This window comes from Rhinolophus sinicus, chromosome 11 (assembly GCF_057876585.1).
Source record: "Rhinolophus sinicus isolate RSI-liver-muscle chromosome 11, RSI-T2T, whole genome shotgun sequence".
In the NCBI taxonomy this organism is placed as follows: domain Eukaryota; kingdom Metazoa; phylum Chordata; class Mammalia; order Chiroptera; family Rhinolophidae; genus Rhinolophus; species Rhinolophus sinicus.
The window spans coordinates 13,945,560-13,962,315 of NC_142511.1; the positions used below are offsets into that span (position 1 = coordinate 13,945,560).

General features: G+C 40.8%; 1 protein-coding gene across 3 annotated transcripts in view; it reads left to right on the forward strand.

The window, feature by feature from the left end:
- The window catches only part of HMCN1 (hemicentin 1), a 489,269-nt gene that overhangs the window by 56,589 nt on the left and 415,924 nt on the right, over positions 1–16,756 (forward strand). For 2 of the 3 annotated variants that reach the window (XM_074322402.2, XM_088801634.1), the window contains exon 2: positions 4,489–4,604. The exons of the other annotated variant lie outside the window; for it this stretch is intronic. The gene's annotated coding sequence lies outside the window, so the exon portion shown is untranslated. The remainder of the gene's footprint in view (positions 1–4,488; positions 4,605–16,756) is intronic. 3 annotated transcript variants of the gene reach the window in all.

Here is a 16,756-nt window from a genome sequence, read left to right on the forward strand (position 1 = left end):
TTTTCTGATCGTAGCTCCTTTGAGCTCTAATATTTTTACACTTAAAATTACATATGGTATACTTTCAATTGCCTGAAGAACAGATAACGTTTATTGCAAGCTTGGAAGACTCCTTTTTAATAATCCAGAACATTTGAGGAATTGAATATCACTAGACACAGACTAGATTGTGAACTGAGGCTTAATCTGGAAAGTTTTATCACTAACGCGTTTTTGTAATGAAGTTTCAGGCAACACCATTAAAGTCCTTGGAGAACAACAGAACTGAAAAGGAGTAAAATAACTTCAAACCACCATCATCAATCCTGATAAACACCGTATCCTTCCAGAAATTCTCACAAACTGTTTCAAAGCTACAGGCCTTGATCTCATCATCATTCGAGGAAAAAAACAAACAAAACGTGCTTGAAATAAGTTTTCGACTTAATCACCACTCCTGAGCTAGTGCTTGCGTTAGGGAAACTCAAGTGTGAAAAGACAATGAGGATTTCCTTCCATTTGGCAGGACAAACCAGTTTATAGTGTAAATCCATTGAAGGGGAAGAGAAAACAAGCCGCCTTGACCCCGATTGCACTTCCTCATCGTGAGGAGACTCTACTGACAGATTCCCAGCCACACAGCCAAGGACAGAGAAGGCAGAAGCCCAGCGGAAGCAGGTCCGGGGAGGACCACGTGCCCACACCCATATTGGCAAGGCAGCGAGCGGGAGATGATACGTGCTGCAAAGCATCAAGTGGCCTTCCTGTCCCTCTAGGCTTCTTCCTCCGTTATATAACATCCTTAACAAGGCTTCAACAAGAACCCAGAGAGCATTTCTTTAGCTGCGAATTGCAAATGACTTGGGCACTCCCTCCACTGGCAAAATGAAATAATGGTTAATCAATTTTTACTGTGCTGGTGGTACAGACTGAGGATTACATCGCCAAATGAAAATCAACAGTCAGTTGTTTCCACATCAAGTCTTTTGCTTTGATTTCCCCAAAAGTATGCAACTTGATTCTCAGCTTCATTCCCTTTCTCTTCTTTGGTTTATAAGATTTAAAAAGTTCTTGGTGTTTGGGGAGAGACAAGAGAAAGAGGATGGGAAATACGGTAGTGGAAAAAGACACGGAGCTCAATAATCTATTAACTGGGTAACCAGGACCGAAGTTTATAAGAATTATTGGTTTAAAAAAAGTACGCCCCATAGATCAGCCTAATTAATTGAACGTTAAAAGCAGTACGATCATATTAAGTAAGTTACTCAATTAATGTTTATTTAAACTGCTACGTGCTTGCTATATAGCCTGGAGGGGAACTTGTGTCTAAGACTCTTTACCTCCCTTCTGAACAGGTTCAACACCTCACCTGCTGTCCCCTTGGGCTCAGCCCCCAGAAGAGTACACCCTCCCCCTCCCCCTAGGTGCTGCTACCTCTGTACATCTTCCTAGGCTGGTGTCCTGAACGTCACTGGCTCTTCCTATCAGTTCATGGACTGCTCCTCACCCTGGTTTGGGTCCCATTCTTGTCTTCCGTCATTTCCTTAAACTTGATGACTACTTTAGCACCCTCTGAAATACATTCCCCTGAAAACTCTGTTTTTCCTTTCTGTGACATTCTGTCACTTGTAAAGGATCATCCTCTACTATGAATGCCATAGCACCCCTGCTGTGCACAAAATTGTCTCCCAAAATCCATCTGTTGAAGCCCTAAGCTCCAGTTTGATGGTGTTTGAGATGAGGCCATTGGAAGGGAAATGGGTTCAGATGAGGTCATGAGGGTAGATTCTCACGATGGCATTAGTGCCCTTATAAAAAGAGACACAAGACAGCTTGCCTTCTCCGTCTCTCTGTCCACCTGCCTGCACTGAGGAAAGGCTATGGGAGGACATAACGAGAAGGTGGACATCTGCAACCCAAGGAGAGAGTTCTCACCAGACACCGTCTCTGCTGGCACCAGTTTCCAGACCTGTGAGAAATAGATTCCTGTTGTTTAAGCCACCCAGTCTTTGGTATATTGTTACGGCAGCCAGGCTGACTAAGAGACTGGCATGGGGCTTGGCACCCACTGGACACTTACTGTATATTTATTGAATAAGTTCATGAGCACTTCGGAGCCTCCTGGGCTCCTTCCACCCTTTTCTTGGGTCCTGAACCATAGACTCAGTTACCCTCTATTCTCATCCCACAGCAACCAGCTCACCACTGACTCACCCACCTTCTCACAGCTCTGGAATCCCAGCTGAACCAAAGCCCTGGTTTCTCCTTACCTGGGACAGGAGGTCAGACCTCTATGGTCCCAGTAGCGTACATGCATTTGGCACATAAACAACATCCCTGACTGAGTGCCTTCACTTGGCTCTATACACACCTTAATGTTCCCCGTGTACCATAACTCTCCCAGGTAAGTGTTCGCCTCTGACCTAGCAGTGGTCGCGGCAATCATCCTGGATCCTCTTCCTTTGCTAACCTGCTCTGATTTCTATCCTTTCCTCCATTTCCCGTGTCTCAGCAACGTCTTCCAGGTACCATTTTAATCTGACACCGTGCTTCTAGGGCTTGTTTCTGATCTTTGATTTTTGATTTATGGCTCCCTCTTGTGGATGTTGGCTTGGGTTTGCCCCATCGGTCTTATCTAACCCAAAATGACTCTGATCTACCCCATTCCTAAAGGAGGAGGGGTTCAAATAAGAATATGATAATATAATAATATGCTATAATAGAAATATGACTAAGGCATAATAGATGTTAGGAAGACCTAAGTCTGTCTGGGAGAGAAAGGTTGGGCTACATAGAACTGTGAAGGAAAAGGGGGAAATTTTCAGGCAGAGAAGAGGAAACGATAGTTAGATCATAGGCACAATGCACTTTGGTAATCAGGTGGGTGGCACTAGGAGAAATCAGAGTCCAAAACAGAGTTTACGCCATGTTTCTGGACTCAGCGCTGGGGTGCTACCCTCCATATTAGAGACCGTAGAAAGATAGGAATGAGCAGCTATTTCTCTTGGTTTAATAAAATATTTATTGACCAATAATGCAAATTACTACTGTGAATTAATATACTGAAATATTTTAAACACTGGAATATTTATAAATATTATTTCCATTCAGATAATTTGTCAAAATAATATTTTGACTACCATTAAAGGAGTTTTCCTAAGATCTCTTTTCCAGATGCAGTTTTTGGCTTTAGTACATTCTTAGAATAATAACTAAATGTATGGTTAATATTAACCATATAAGAATATGGTTAATAATGACCATATATAAAAATAACAACTCTATTCTTCTATAACATAGGTTTTTATATTTGATATTCGATAAGAATGTGTTCAGCTTCTTTGAGGTGCATGCCCTATGTGATTCTATGGTGGTGAAGTCATGATAAAAGGGTCGTACTTAGTGTACCAGAGAATTTGCAACAGTGATCCTGATTTCTGTTTTGTTATACTCTGTGGTTTGTTCACAGCCCTTGGAAAGTATATTTTATCTTAGAATTGATGGCATTAAATATGTTGAAACATATCTCTAGCTGTCAGACTGCCATCACTGAGCAAGATTTTCACAGGTTCTCAAACACTGACACACTTCAAGCACTTAAAGTTAGATGCAAGGATATGGTAAAAGAGTAAAGTGAATTAAGTGTATATTCTTTGAAAGTACTCTTTATTTGATGTGAATTTTTCTTTGCAGATAGATGATGTAGTTTTACTCAAAATGAGGTAGGTAATATCGCTAGCAGAGAGGAATGTCTCAAAACTAGGGTGTATTACCCATCTTACTTTATTAGGAAGTAGATTTTATTATTTGTACTTAATTTGGGATTGGGAAAGGTTGAGTGTCAGAGACTCATATCACCCACTACTTACTGAAACCTGTCGGGACTTAGCACGTTTTATATTATTAGTAGAATAAATAATATGCATCTATATTTTGTCTTTTAATTATTTTAGGAAGGGGAAAAACCAAAGTTTTATCTAGTCTCAGCTAGCTTAATTTTTATTAACGAAGCCTAACAAACATTTTAAATAACATTTAAAAAGCATTTTAAATAACAAAGAATATTATATTGTTTATCAAAACAGTACATAAAACAAGCAAACAGAAATGATAGATATTGTTATAGGAATATTAACTTTTTTGTGTGTGCTTCAACTAGATCCTGAAGGGACCAACAACAAGAAAATAATTAATTGCGTGTGTGTGCGCATATGCACGTGGGCACCACTCTACCTCCCCCCAGTCTTTCATGGAGACCCCCAAAAAGGGAGTCCATTGTTAACAGGGAGAACATGGTCCCATGCACAGTGTCACTGGTACAATAGGGGACTCAATAACTATGTGTTAAACAAATGGAATCTCATCTGCTAGACCATTTTATGCGGTGCCGAAGATAGCTATCAAGTTTCTGTTCCCTTGAAACTAGTGTCATATTCATTAAAATATAATTTTTATTGCTTTTGGTTTTTTACTTGCAGAGATAATGTCCAGTATCTGTTTTTCTGCCAGGCACTGTGATTGGAGTTGATGGAAAGAATGATTAGAAAAGACACAGTCCTTGCCCTTAGGGGGCGAACTGATGCATGGGAGTGATACAGACAGTCATGGAATGGTGTAATATTGAGGTGAGCCCAGGGGCTAGGAGAACTGGGGGGGCCGCTGGGTTTCAGGGAGTAGCTGGGATTGGGGCCCCATGGAAGGCTTGTTGGAGAGCAGGAAATCCAATGTGTCTTTACTTTTTTTCTTCCTTTGATTAAACTTTATGTTACGGAAAATTTTAAACATATATAAAAGTAGAAGAATAATTTAGTAATTATCTACAGATGGCCAGTTTTGTTTCATCTGTGTTCTCCTCACCCCCCCCAACCCCTCAATGGACTATTTTAAATCCAATTCCAGACCTCATATTATTTTATCCATAAATATTTTAGTACATATTGCTAAAAGACAAAGATTCTTGTTTTTATTTAAAAAACCCATAACTGCAATACCATTGTCTCACCTAAAGAGTAATAGCAATTTCTTAATATTTTCAAATATCCAATCAGAGTCAAATCTCATCTGTCTCATAGGTTTTTAAAAGATGGTATGCTTGAAGCAAGATTCAAAAGAGGTCCACATACTGTGTTTTGTTGATATTGGAGTGTGGTTTGGATGGCACGGAGAATTCCAAGGGAATGTCCGACCTATGTAGGCAAAGGCTTTTGTTTTGTTTTGTTAATTGTAGTTGTTCACTATTTTGATCACTGAGTGCCTAGAACAGGGTTTAAAACTTAATAGGTGCTCAACAAATATTTGTTGTGTAGGTGGATAAATGAAAGGATGGGGTAGGTAGGCATTTCAAACTGAGGAAGCAGAAGCAAGTGTGAAGGTCTGAGGATCTGTGAAATCATAGTTCCAATGTGTGTATTATTTTCGCACCACCAAGTGATTCTCTGATACCATCTGGGTGTCCTACAATTCAGTGCAGTTCTGACACTGTCTATCTGGAGAGAGTATCAGAGCAGCACATTCCACAGGTTAAGAATGCCCCCCTCCCCCCCCACACACACACTCACACACACTTCAGACAGTAGTCACAAGCTTAGGTTGTCACCTGGCTATAAATGAGAAGTTCCCATGAATCCCTCCTTGGTTTCGATTAATTTGCTAGAGCAGCTCACAGAATTTAGGGAAACATTCTACTTACGAGATTACTGGATTTTTATAAGAGGATATCACAGGAATAGCCAGATAGAAAAGATGCATCGGGCAAGGTATTTGGGAAGGGGATTTCATATCCTGCAGAGTCTCCCTGCATCTCCAACTAGAAAAATCTCTCCAAAGCTCATTTTTTTGGGGGGGGTTTATGGAGCCTTCATTACATAGTCATGATTGATTAAATCATTGACCTCTGGTGATTGATTCAACCTCCAGCTCCTCCCCTCTCCCCAGAGGTGGGACCCAATGTTCCAATCCTATAGTCACCTGGTTGGTTCCCCTGGCAACCAGCTCCCATCCCTGGTGCTTCACCAAAGTCATCTCATTAATGTAACAAAAGACACATAGGAAATTCCAAGGGTTTTAGAAGCTCTGCCAGATCTGGATGAAGACCAAATATATGTTTGTTATTATAAATCACAATATTACAAAAGTACATTTTGGGAACCATCCATTTTACATACGGCTGGAACATAGAATTTGGGTGCTGGTAGGTGATGTGATTGAACTAAAGTAGGGGCCAGATCAGGCAGGGTGATTAGAAACTTTTCAAGGGCTTTTAGAAGGGAAGTGACATGATCAGATTTGCATTTTGGGAAAGCTGTGATTTTCATTTATGCCCAAGGGGCTAATGGATTCCTTGCAGACGGTGCCAGATTCAAAAGAACACCAATCAAGCAATGAAAATTAACTAAAGGGAAACGAAGTGTTTATTGCAATGTCCCAAGATATTTTCAAGAGATCTCATCCTTAGCATAGTGAACCTCTTCAAATTTTCTCTCCCATCTCTCCTGCTAGACTCTCTCTCATGAACCCAGTTCACAGAAGCTGTTTTGAATTCTTCACCTTTAACCCTTTTCTCCTCTATTTTGTTTCCATGACATAAATTCAGATGGGCTTCAGGCCTCTCCCATTTCCCCTAAGCCCATCAGGCCAGATGAAAGTCTCCTTAGCTCGATGGAAGAAGAGAGGTGGTTATACAGTTATGTCTTTTCTCGGTCACTCTTACATGACACAAACTTCTCAAGGTCCTACAGACCCTGTCTGGGTCACAGTGAGACTCTGACTAATACTCTTTTCCCAATCAAGTGCAAATCCAATGATTACACTTGAAATTGGTCTTTTTCTTTTTCTACCAGAATATAGCGCTACCACATCCTTCAAAATTCCATCACGAGTGCCTTGACAATGTGTACAGTTCATTAGAATGTCACTGTTCAAGCCTCAGAATTTGGCCTGGTGCCTCCACACACGGTGAGCTGCACCTTGGGGCTCTTTTTTTTAACACAGGTTCTCAGTGAAGGAAGCTGGCCATAGGGGAGACTGGCTGGGAGGTGCCAGGCAGAAAGCCACACGAGGACTCCTAAGGAGCTGGTTCCTGGCAGCACTGAGATTTGAGAAATTCATAAAAGTGCATCCTGTTAGGATTAAACTTGATTTCTGGGGACCGGATTGTTTTGGATGAAATTTAGAGTCGTTAGTGGCAAAAGAGTGATTACATATTCTGGGCCAGTCGTTTTATATTTGTGTTATAGTATTGAAACCTTGATACTTATTTTAGAATCTTATTTAAGCAGCATGGGCTTCCTGAAAGACATCTTTACAGACAAATTATGAGGGTTTTTGTTTTCCTTTTCTAAGCAGCTGCTGCCATATTATTTGCTTTTACTGAATTTCTTTTAAAAGCCTATTTAGAAAAACGCTTATTTGAAAAACCTTTGGGAGAACTCACATACTAAAAAATTCTTAATATCACTGTGAAATATACCAAAAATGTCCTCTGATGAACGGCTACAAGGAAGGTTTCCTTAGATTTAAAGTTAGCACTAACTTGAATTGCTTCAATGTGATATATTATCAAAACAGACCGTTTGCGACTCAATTGAAATTTAAAGGATCTTTTCCAAACGTATGTTCAAAGAAACAGATGGGTAAAGTACTAAATTTGAGGTTTAAAAAACTTCCACGTTGCAATAAATAAAGAACAGCATGAGTTTCAGTGCTTGCCGTCTATTATCAAGAGTCCTTTTTACACTTTAAAAGGATATCAAAGTTCAAACTCTTGGCAGTTGCTTCTTAAATTCATGTTAATCCATGACACGATTCATACAGAGAGAATAAGATGGGAAACACAGCAATCATAAGCCATGCTGACATGGCTTAGCAGCTCTGACAATTAGTAGAAATTCAAGTGAGTTAATGAATTGTTAGTGCTATTGATTTCAGCTACCATGTAGTTTCCCCATTTCACAAAAGTAGCTAATACGAGACTAGTGTCAAAGTAGACCCTAGAATAATGCTGCTTCCAGCTCTCAGAGCAGTGCTTTCTTTTTCTTGTTGATATTATGCCTCCACATGCTTTTGCTTTTGCTTCGAAATGGGTACTCAAAATATATATTGATTTGCTAGTTTTCAAAGGGTCAGATGGTGGAGACACTTGTGAGATATGTAAAGGAGCTTGGATTTTGTCCTAAAGGGGATGGGGAGTTAGTTAGCGATCCTACTTGTATTGCAGGAAGCTGTATCTTCCAAACTTCGTTATTTTTTTTGCTTATACAATTTATGTCATCTCTCAATCGTTACATCTCCTTGTTTTTACATTATCTCATTATATAAATGGTAGACTTGCCCACTGTGTCATGTGGAAGTTGGTTCAAAGGATCTTACATTTAGATTTTAGACATATTATAGCATATGTTTATACTTACGGCTTTGAAGTCTTTTCTTCCACTAAAAAGGAAATAAATTGCAGAATGGTCTATAGCTTCTGGCAACAATGCTATTTCAACTGCCTTTTTTTTTTTTTTCTTAAGTAAGGATCTTGTTTTCTTGAGTCTGGTACAAATTATGATTCCTAACACTGGATTTATTTGGATAGAAAGCTCAATATATCTTAGAAACTACCGTTAACGGCAGTGAAAGCTACGGCCCAAAATCGATGCCCAGTGTTTCAATGGAAATCATTCTATCTTCCTGACTTTGAATAAAAGTCTTATAATCCATTGAATACTTTAACATGTTACTGAGGACGAAGGGAAGATGATGGAGAATCAAGTCAAACAGATACTGGATTTTCCTGAGGGAACCAAGAGGTTTCACACAGGTTCATGATAGGAGAATCAAACCTGCAGGCTTCTCACCTGAGGTATTATTGGCATTTGGACAGTTCAATTCTTTGTTGTGTGGGAGGCCCCCCCAAAGACAAGATGTGTAGCATTTCTGGCCCCTGACTGCCAAGTGCTCGTAGCACCCACCAGCCCACAATGTGACCTCCCTGCCTACATTTCAAATACCACCGAGAGGGTGGTTCTATTCCATGTAGAGATGAGATGATAACCATCCTCCCTTTACTCAAACCTCACTCTGAAAAGAATGTCCGAGGAAAGATCTCAACCTTTTTGTCTGAGGCAAAATTCCTGACCAACCCACTTGACTGACGTAATACACGGAGCTCATCTGGCTGCTGTGTGAGAAAAGCTGAGGGCTATGTGTAGCCCACTCCCTTCCCTCCCACTAATTTGAGACACAGCGGTGCATCCATTTAGGGCTGTAGCATAGTTGCCGTAGAGCAGTGCTTCCTAAACTTTAGTGTGCTAGGAATCACTGGGAATGTTATTACAATGTAGATTTTGATCTAGCTGGTTTGAGCCAGAGCCCAGAACCCACAGTTTGCAGAATCACTCCAGATAAATGGGATTCAAGTTGCCACCTGTCCACCCTTTCTGTATACACTTCCTTAGAAGAGTTCAAATCCAAGAAAACTCTTATAGACCGACTGGCAATAAAACGCCTTTTAATAAGAGCATGAAAGAGATGGGAAAGGTGCAGTATAAGTGGAGGGCGGTATTAGAGGCAAAGAAAACAGTAATCTTATCTTAGGTCTAGGTCTTTTGACAGTGGGTCAGGGCTCACACCTGCCTGGCGGGAGGAGAGGAAATAGACAGCCTGGTCCTCCGGAAGTGGCCACAAGATACTTGCCCTCTGTGCCTTCACCAGAGAAAAACCATGTAAAAAAATATGGGAATGTCCTCAGCACACAAATGATACAAACTCCAGGGTAGAGAAATACTGCAGCAAGAGACAGAATCAAGAAATAAATGTTAGAAAGAGCTTTAAGATGGCAATAAAGAAATGGGTTAAAGGTAGGTTTCAAGAAAGAACCAAAGATCTTACGAAGGATTTTTATTTTAAAGGAGAAAGATTGTTCTATAAATGATGAGAATCTCTTTTTATTTAATCCAAACCCAACCAATCCATATTGTATCCCAAATAAAATTTCTCCTCTGCTTAGCTCACAGAGATTATTTCCTACATATGAACTGTTTTTTTTTTTTTCTAATAGTGTCAGTAATTTTAAAAAATAATAGCAACCATTTATGAGTACCATGTGCTAGGCACTCTACATGCAATAACTTACTTTGTCCTCAAAGATAGGTATCATTATTCTCTTCCATTTCACAGATAAGGGAAGTATGGTTCAGAGAGGTTAAGCAATTTGCCAAAACTCACAGCTCTGGACACATTCAGCTTCACATCTCAAGTGTGGCTGATTCCAAACCCTGTGCTCCTAACTCTTTGTCTCGCTTCCTCTTTTAAGTGATATCCTACTATTTGCTAAGGTTTAACGTGTTTCCACATTCCAACATCACTCAGAGCAGTGGTTCTCCAAGTATAACCCTCAGATTAGCAGAATCAGCATCCTTGGTTAACTTGTTAGAAATACAAATTCTGTCCCCACTCCAGACTTACGGAATCAGAAACTGGGGTGGGGGGTGGGGTGCAGGGCCCAGCAATTTGCATTTTAACAAGCTCACCACGTGATTCGGACACACACACACACACACACACACACACACACACACACACACTGTTTAAGAACCCCTGCCTTTACTGCTACCTAAGCTAGTCACCGATCACCTGGCCCACGCATATGACTTGCATTCCACTCCTGGAGAACGTTTCTCACACTCTCAGGTTCCCCAGTGAACCAACCAATATGCATGGTGACTTGCCAGTGTACAGATTTTGTTTTGGTTTAAAGTGGTGTCACATAAGCTTACACTGATAAGTAAAAGGCAATATTTGAACACACTTGAATGCTGTGGTAGATTGTAAAAGGTCATTGTGCATTTCGGTTAACGTTGCCATGTTTCTCCACTTCTGCTAGCGTCCAGAACAGGAAGCGGAAGTTCTAAATTACCAGGAAGCCGGCTTTTGTTTCCGGACTTGCTGAGACCGGAAAGTAGCGGAAGAGACAAAACTTCCTTGTTACAGTTTCCATTAGATTTCCAAATCGAGGTGCATAGGATCAAACGTCTCTTAAGTACAGATCAGCGTCCCAAACTTTGATGCTTATCTAAATAAACAGCTTGGAGCTCCATCCACTCTACTAGTTGTAACATAGGCAGGTGACAGAGATAAAGACATAAATCAGAACTAAGGAATGAGGGGAATTTCCACCTAACATCTGAAAGCAACAGTACTTAACGCCTGTGATTGCCTTTCTTTTTTCATTTTCTATGTCGTAGGTGATCAACACCTTTAATAAATTGGAGATTGAAGGTCTTAAAACTGAGTGAACTTGAGGAAAACAATTGTCACAAATCAGTTCTTTGATTACAATCAACAATAGCAGAAGAACTTTTTAAGGAGTTAGCCTTCCAAGAATTTTAGCTATGGTTGAGTCTAGTTAATTAATGTCTGTTATACGATCTCTAAAATAAGGCATATGGAAATAGAAGAAACAGACAGAAAATATCATACCATGTTTTCTATTTATTATTTAACTGAGATTTTTTTCCCCTTTCAATCGTCTGTTTGTTTCTGTAGGGAAGAATAATTATTCACACTAGAAGAAACCAAAGGAAATTCAGATTATTTTTAAAATAATGAAACTCCTAGATGAGTAAACCTGGAGGGTAATTTGTGAATCAAACAAGTCTGTTTGGTGTGTAAATGAGGAAACTGATAAAACCCATTCATCTAAAGAGGAGGTGAGGGTTTTCTGCTGTCACCAGACCTATCTTGGTTAAGTGAGTCCCACTACCATATACACATGAAATAAAACTAGAGGGGTATTTTAGCCATTCTCATGGTTGAGAATCTTCAGAAGCACTAATCTGGCACTGCTATCTGTCAGGTTAAAAGGAATTAGTTATTTAAATATAGCTGGTATATTTTATATACCAGCTATAAAATATCTGGACTAAAATAATTATATTAGCCTTTGTTAAATGTACTCATGATCGAGTGCTATAACAATAACCTTCCTCCTTTAGACCTAAAGCTTGAAATTTCTAATACAGTCAGTGTGTCTACTTGGCTGCCTGACAGTATGCTGCTTAGAGCTTCCCGAAATACTTGCACACCACATATATTTCTAATCTCTATAAAAGAAGACTGATATATAAGCCCTGTATTTTCTCCGAGGTTAAAATAAGTCAAACTCTGATACAACCTGACTGAGAACACTAACAACTCTTATCTTAGAAAAAGTTCTGGATTCAAAGTTGAAGTCAGCTATAAAACTAATCTTTGCTTTAGATCTCCACCTTGTGGTTAGATGTTTAAAATGTAAATTCCTTCGGATTGTATTATCCTGGTTTCTAGATTCTTTTAAAAAGGAAGTCAGGAAGGACATAGTCTGAAAATAGTGGAGATGACCTTGTCAGAAAACCACTGAGACTTATGATTGGGTATTTGGAAATTTACAATTCAGATTTAGATTACTTTGGGATGAGGTTTTTCTCTGAGGCAGTCGGTGGTCCCCTTTTGTTTAGCTACCTTGAGAAATTAGTTTTGGGGTTGTTAAGGATTGAAGAGACTTTTGGAGACCATCTTTTGAGTTAGTGCTGATATCGAAAGAGCCAATAAGAGGAACTTTATTGGTGGTATCTTCCCATGCCTTCCGTAAACTCCAATGGGTGGAACATAAGGATTCTAGAGCTTACAACGTCAGGACATGGGGGAGAAATGTAAGAAATACTCCAACAGGTAGTTTAATTTGGTCCAAGAAAGCAGGCAGGTGACAACTAGAACACCCTCTGATTTCATTTTCTGCGTTTCCTCATGACAACATAGAAACGCTGTCTGGCATCTGCTGGGTGTGCAGAGGTACTCTGTGCAGCTAAAGGACCATGGGGTCCCCGTGCAGTTCTGCTAAGCGTGGGCTTGACATGCTGGAATCAAGGTTAGAGCTCTGGATTTACATTAGGCTGGATGTAGGTATTTACTTAACAAAACGCAGTATTTTATTATACTCACGTGTTTCCATATTATCCTTGACTCCTGTCATTTTGTCACTCTCAACAGCAATTGGTGACTCTACCTTAAAAACATACCCCAAGTCAGACAACTTCTTATCACTTCTGTTGTTTGTAGCAACCAGACGGATCCTATTAGCACATGTCAGATTCCCATCACTCCTCTGCCTACAAACCTTCATGACTCCCCTCTTACTCAGAAGAAGCTCAAGTCCTCATAGTGGCCTTCTGGACTCATCTACCTGGCCCATGTTACCTCTCCTATCACATGTCCTCTGACTGTCACCTGCCCTCCTTCTGTAGCAGCCACACACGGTGGTCTTGGTGCAGAAAAGCCTTTGAATTATTGCTCCGTCTGCCTGTGGTGCCCTCCTTCCCGACACCCATCTTGTGTGCTTCTCTCACTTTTCAGCGTTACTCAAAATTGATGCTTCTTTCCCAGCCATCCTATTTAAAATTGCAACACAGCCGGTGACACATCACTGCTTTAATTTATTTTTTTAGCCCTTATCCCACGTGTTATAAATTTTACTTATTTCTCTCAGGTACAGTCCTCCCTTATCTGCAGTTTCACTTTGCATGGTTTCAGTTATTCGTGGTCAACCGCCATCTGAAAATATGAAATGGAAAATTACAGATAAACAATCTATAAGTTTTAAATGGCGCAGTGTCCTGAGTAGCATCATAAAATTTTGCACCATCCTGCTCTGTCCTGGTCGGGATGCGAATCTTCTGTTTGTGTGACATAACTCACACTGTACATGCTACTCACCTGTTAGGCACTTAGTAGCCCTCTCAGTGTATGAGAGAGAGAGAGAGAGAGAGAGAGAGAGAGAGAGAGAGAGAGAGAGAGAGAGAGAAAGAGAGAGAGAGAGAGAGACCGCATTTACATAACTTTTATTACAGTACATTGTTATAATTGCTCTATTTTATTATTAGTTATTGTTGCTAATCTCTTACTGTGCCTAATTTATAAATTAAACTTGATCATAGGTATGTATACATGGGAAAAAACATAGTATATATAAGGTTTGGTACTATTCTTAGTTTCAGACATCCACTGTGGGTCTTGGAAAGTATCCCCTTCAGATAAAAGAGGACTGCTGTATTACCCACCCCCTACACTAGAATGTAAGCTCCGTGAGTAGGGGTTCTGCTTGTTTTTGTCCACGCCTGTGTTCCTATTCTCACAACAGGGCTTCTATCAATGGGGGTGGGGGGTAGGGCTGGGTACAGTAAATATTTGCTGAAGGAATGACTACCTCACCCATTAATCTTTAAGTCCCTTGCGGCCACATCTTGTTTCTTTATAGTCTCACACCTCGCACAATGCCCACAACGTAGATTTTTAGTAAATGTTTGGTGGGTGAATAAGTGACTATGAAAGTGCCTTCCTGAGTATTCTTAACCTATTGAGCATATAAACATACAATGATTGTATGCTTTATTTATTTATTACTGATTTTAAATATTCTTTGTTGAACTGCCCTTAAAAATATCTCAGCCACATTTCATATTGTTTCTGACAATTTGATTGTTGGGACCGTCTAATGATATGAGCATTTAAGACTGTTCATTTGAAAACTTCACCTACAGCTTTTTTCCTCCCCTTTCCCTGACACTGTCGGCCCAGTGATCTGAAAATTGATTGTATGTGGACTTTCTTACGCCTTCTTTCTTATTTTCTTTTCCCTTTGGGGCTTCCTTCTCACCTCTCATTAGACCCTAGGCTCCCAGTTGTCGGCAATACCCACTGCAGACAACTCAGCAGAAAGGGAGAAGACCTGTCTGTTCCCCTGACTGGCGAAGGAGTCATGATTTATGGCACTGTTTCTCACACGTTATGTGCGTATGAATCTCCTACTGGGCTTGGTAAAAAGCAGATTCTGCTTCAGGAGGTTGAGGGCGGGGCTTGAGACTCTGCATTGCTAATAACTCCCAGGTGATGCCGGTATTGCCTGTCAGGGGGCCACACTTGAGTAGCAAAGGGTAAGAGTCTCTGCTCCATCAGGTTTAGCTTGCTTGTGTCTGGGGCTGGTAGCCTCTGCTGATATGGTGGTCTCTGCATAGGGACTATTGGTGGCTTTTCGGAGACACAGTTTAACTTCATTGATCCCTTTATTGCTGCCAGGGGTAAAAGTTCTAAACTCTTCTCCAGGAGGAGCTGCTGGGGCAGCAACCAGGGCTTCTGCCCCTCTGCTAACTTCTGCATCCCTTCATATGGAGCTAGGGGATGAGAAGGTGGTGGTACAGGTCCTCCAAGGGCCACAGGGATTAGGTAGGGGTTGCCCCCGTCCTCCTGTGAGGCGCATCACAGAACAGTCTCATCAAACCTTACATGTGTGGCCTCCGACATCCGTAATCTCTTACCATGGGAACCGATGCTAAGCAACCGTCCCTTCTTCCCAAGATTGGGCAGGGGACCAGAAAGTCAAACATGCCACAGGCCTCTCTTCTGAGAATGGACTACCCCCACCTCGAGAATGGTCTCGTCAAGCTTGGCTCCGGTGCCAGACTGAGTCGGGACCTGTGGGCTCTGACGCCCAGTGTGGATGCGGAAATGATGCCCGTTTGCCCCTTTCTGCAAGCGCCCAGCTCTCCTTTAGGGCTCTCCTCAGAACTCGTCTCACTTGCCTTCTGGAAGGAAACCTTCCCTCTACCTACCCCCCCCCACCCCCACCCCAGCTCAAGTTTTCAGCTCAAGTCTTACCAAAGCACGGCTACAGCAGTAAAAATTAGTGCTACTTATAGAGTGAAAGTACATACTAATTACTTCCCCAGACATTTTAAAGTCACTTAGCCATTTAACCTTCAAAATAGATGCTATGAATAGCATCTCTGTCCTTATTTTGCAGATAAGGACACTGAGGCTTTACAAGTTTAAGTGACTTGCCCAAAGTCACACAGCTTGTGAGCAGCAGAGCTAGGATTCATGCCCCTACAACCTGTTTGCAGTGACAATAAAAGGAAAATAAAGGCTTGACTTAGCTACCTCTGCAACTCATGAAGTATCTTTAGGTTGTGTGGATAATGAAAATTAATGCTAGAAGAGAGATCTGGTCCGAATCCTCATTTTATAAAGGCAGAGTGACATACCCCAAACCAGACACTAGTGATTGGCAAAGCTCTGATTGGAACCCCTGAAATTTGCTTCATTGGGTGTTCTCTTTCCTTAGACAAAACACGGCAACATGAGCAAATCTATAACAGGACATAGGTCTTTGTCTTTAAGTCAAGTGAGCTGAGAATATGGACATTCTCTGGCAATTACTTTCCTCAAATTACTTTAGGAATCTCTTATTTTATGTAGTATCCTCTCAAAATTTGCCTATAAGTCATGGAATGGCCCCAAGTGTTGCCAAATGGTTTCTGTGTCAATGAGTATGACATACCAACAAGGTACAACATGACTTAAACCAACAAGCCGACTCCGTTAGAGTCTAGCTTTGTGTTTTCTCTCCTGTTGGCAGGAAAACTGGAATGAAGCTGTATTTCATATGTGTTGCGCGAGCCAGACATTGTTAGCATGTGGTAACATGAGCCTTATCTCTGAGGCCAATAATAAAGTTTGGAATAAGCAAAGAAAGGGAAGCCGATAGCAATTGTTACAGCGATTTTGAGCTCATTGCAAATACAGTTGTATAAGAGACCTTAGAACTTCTGCCAACGTATCTTGCTGCAGCAATTGGCAGCTGTATTCGATTATGCCAAAGGCCCAAACACAGGAATGCCCAGCTATAAGGAAACATATAGAAAAACTGAATTTTTTTAACAGATGAATTAGAAAATGATAATTCCCATTGCCAAATAATTTT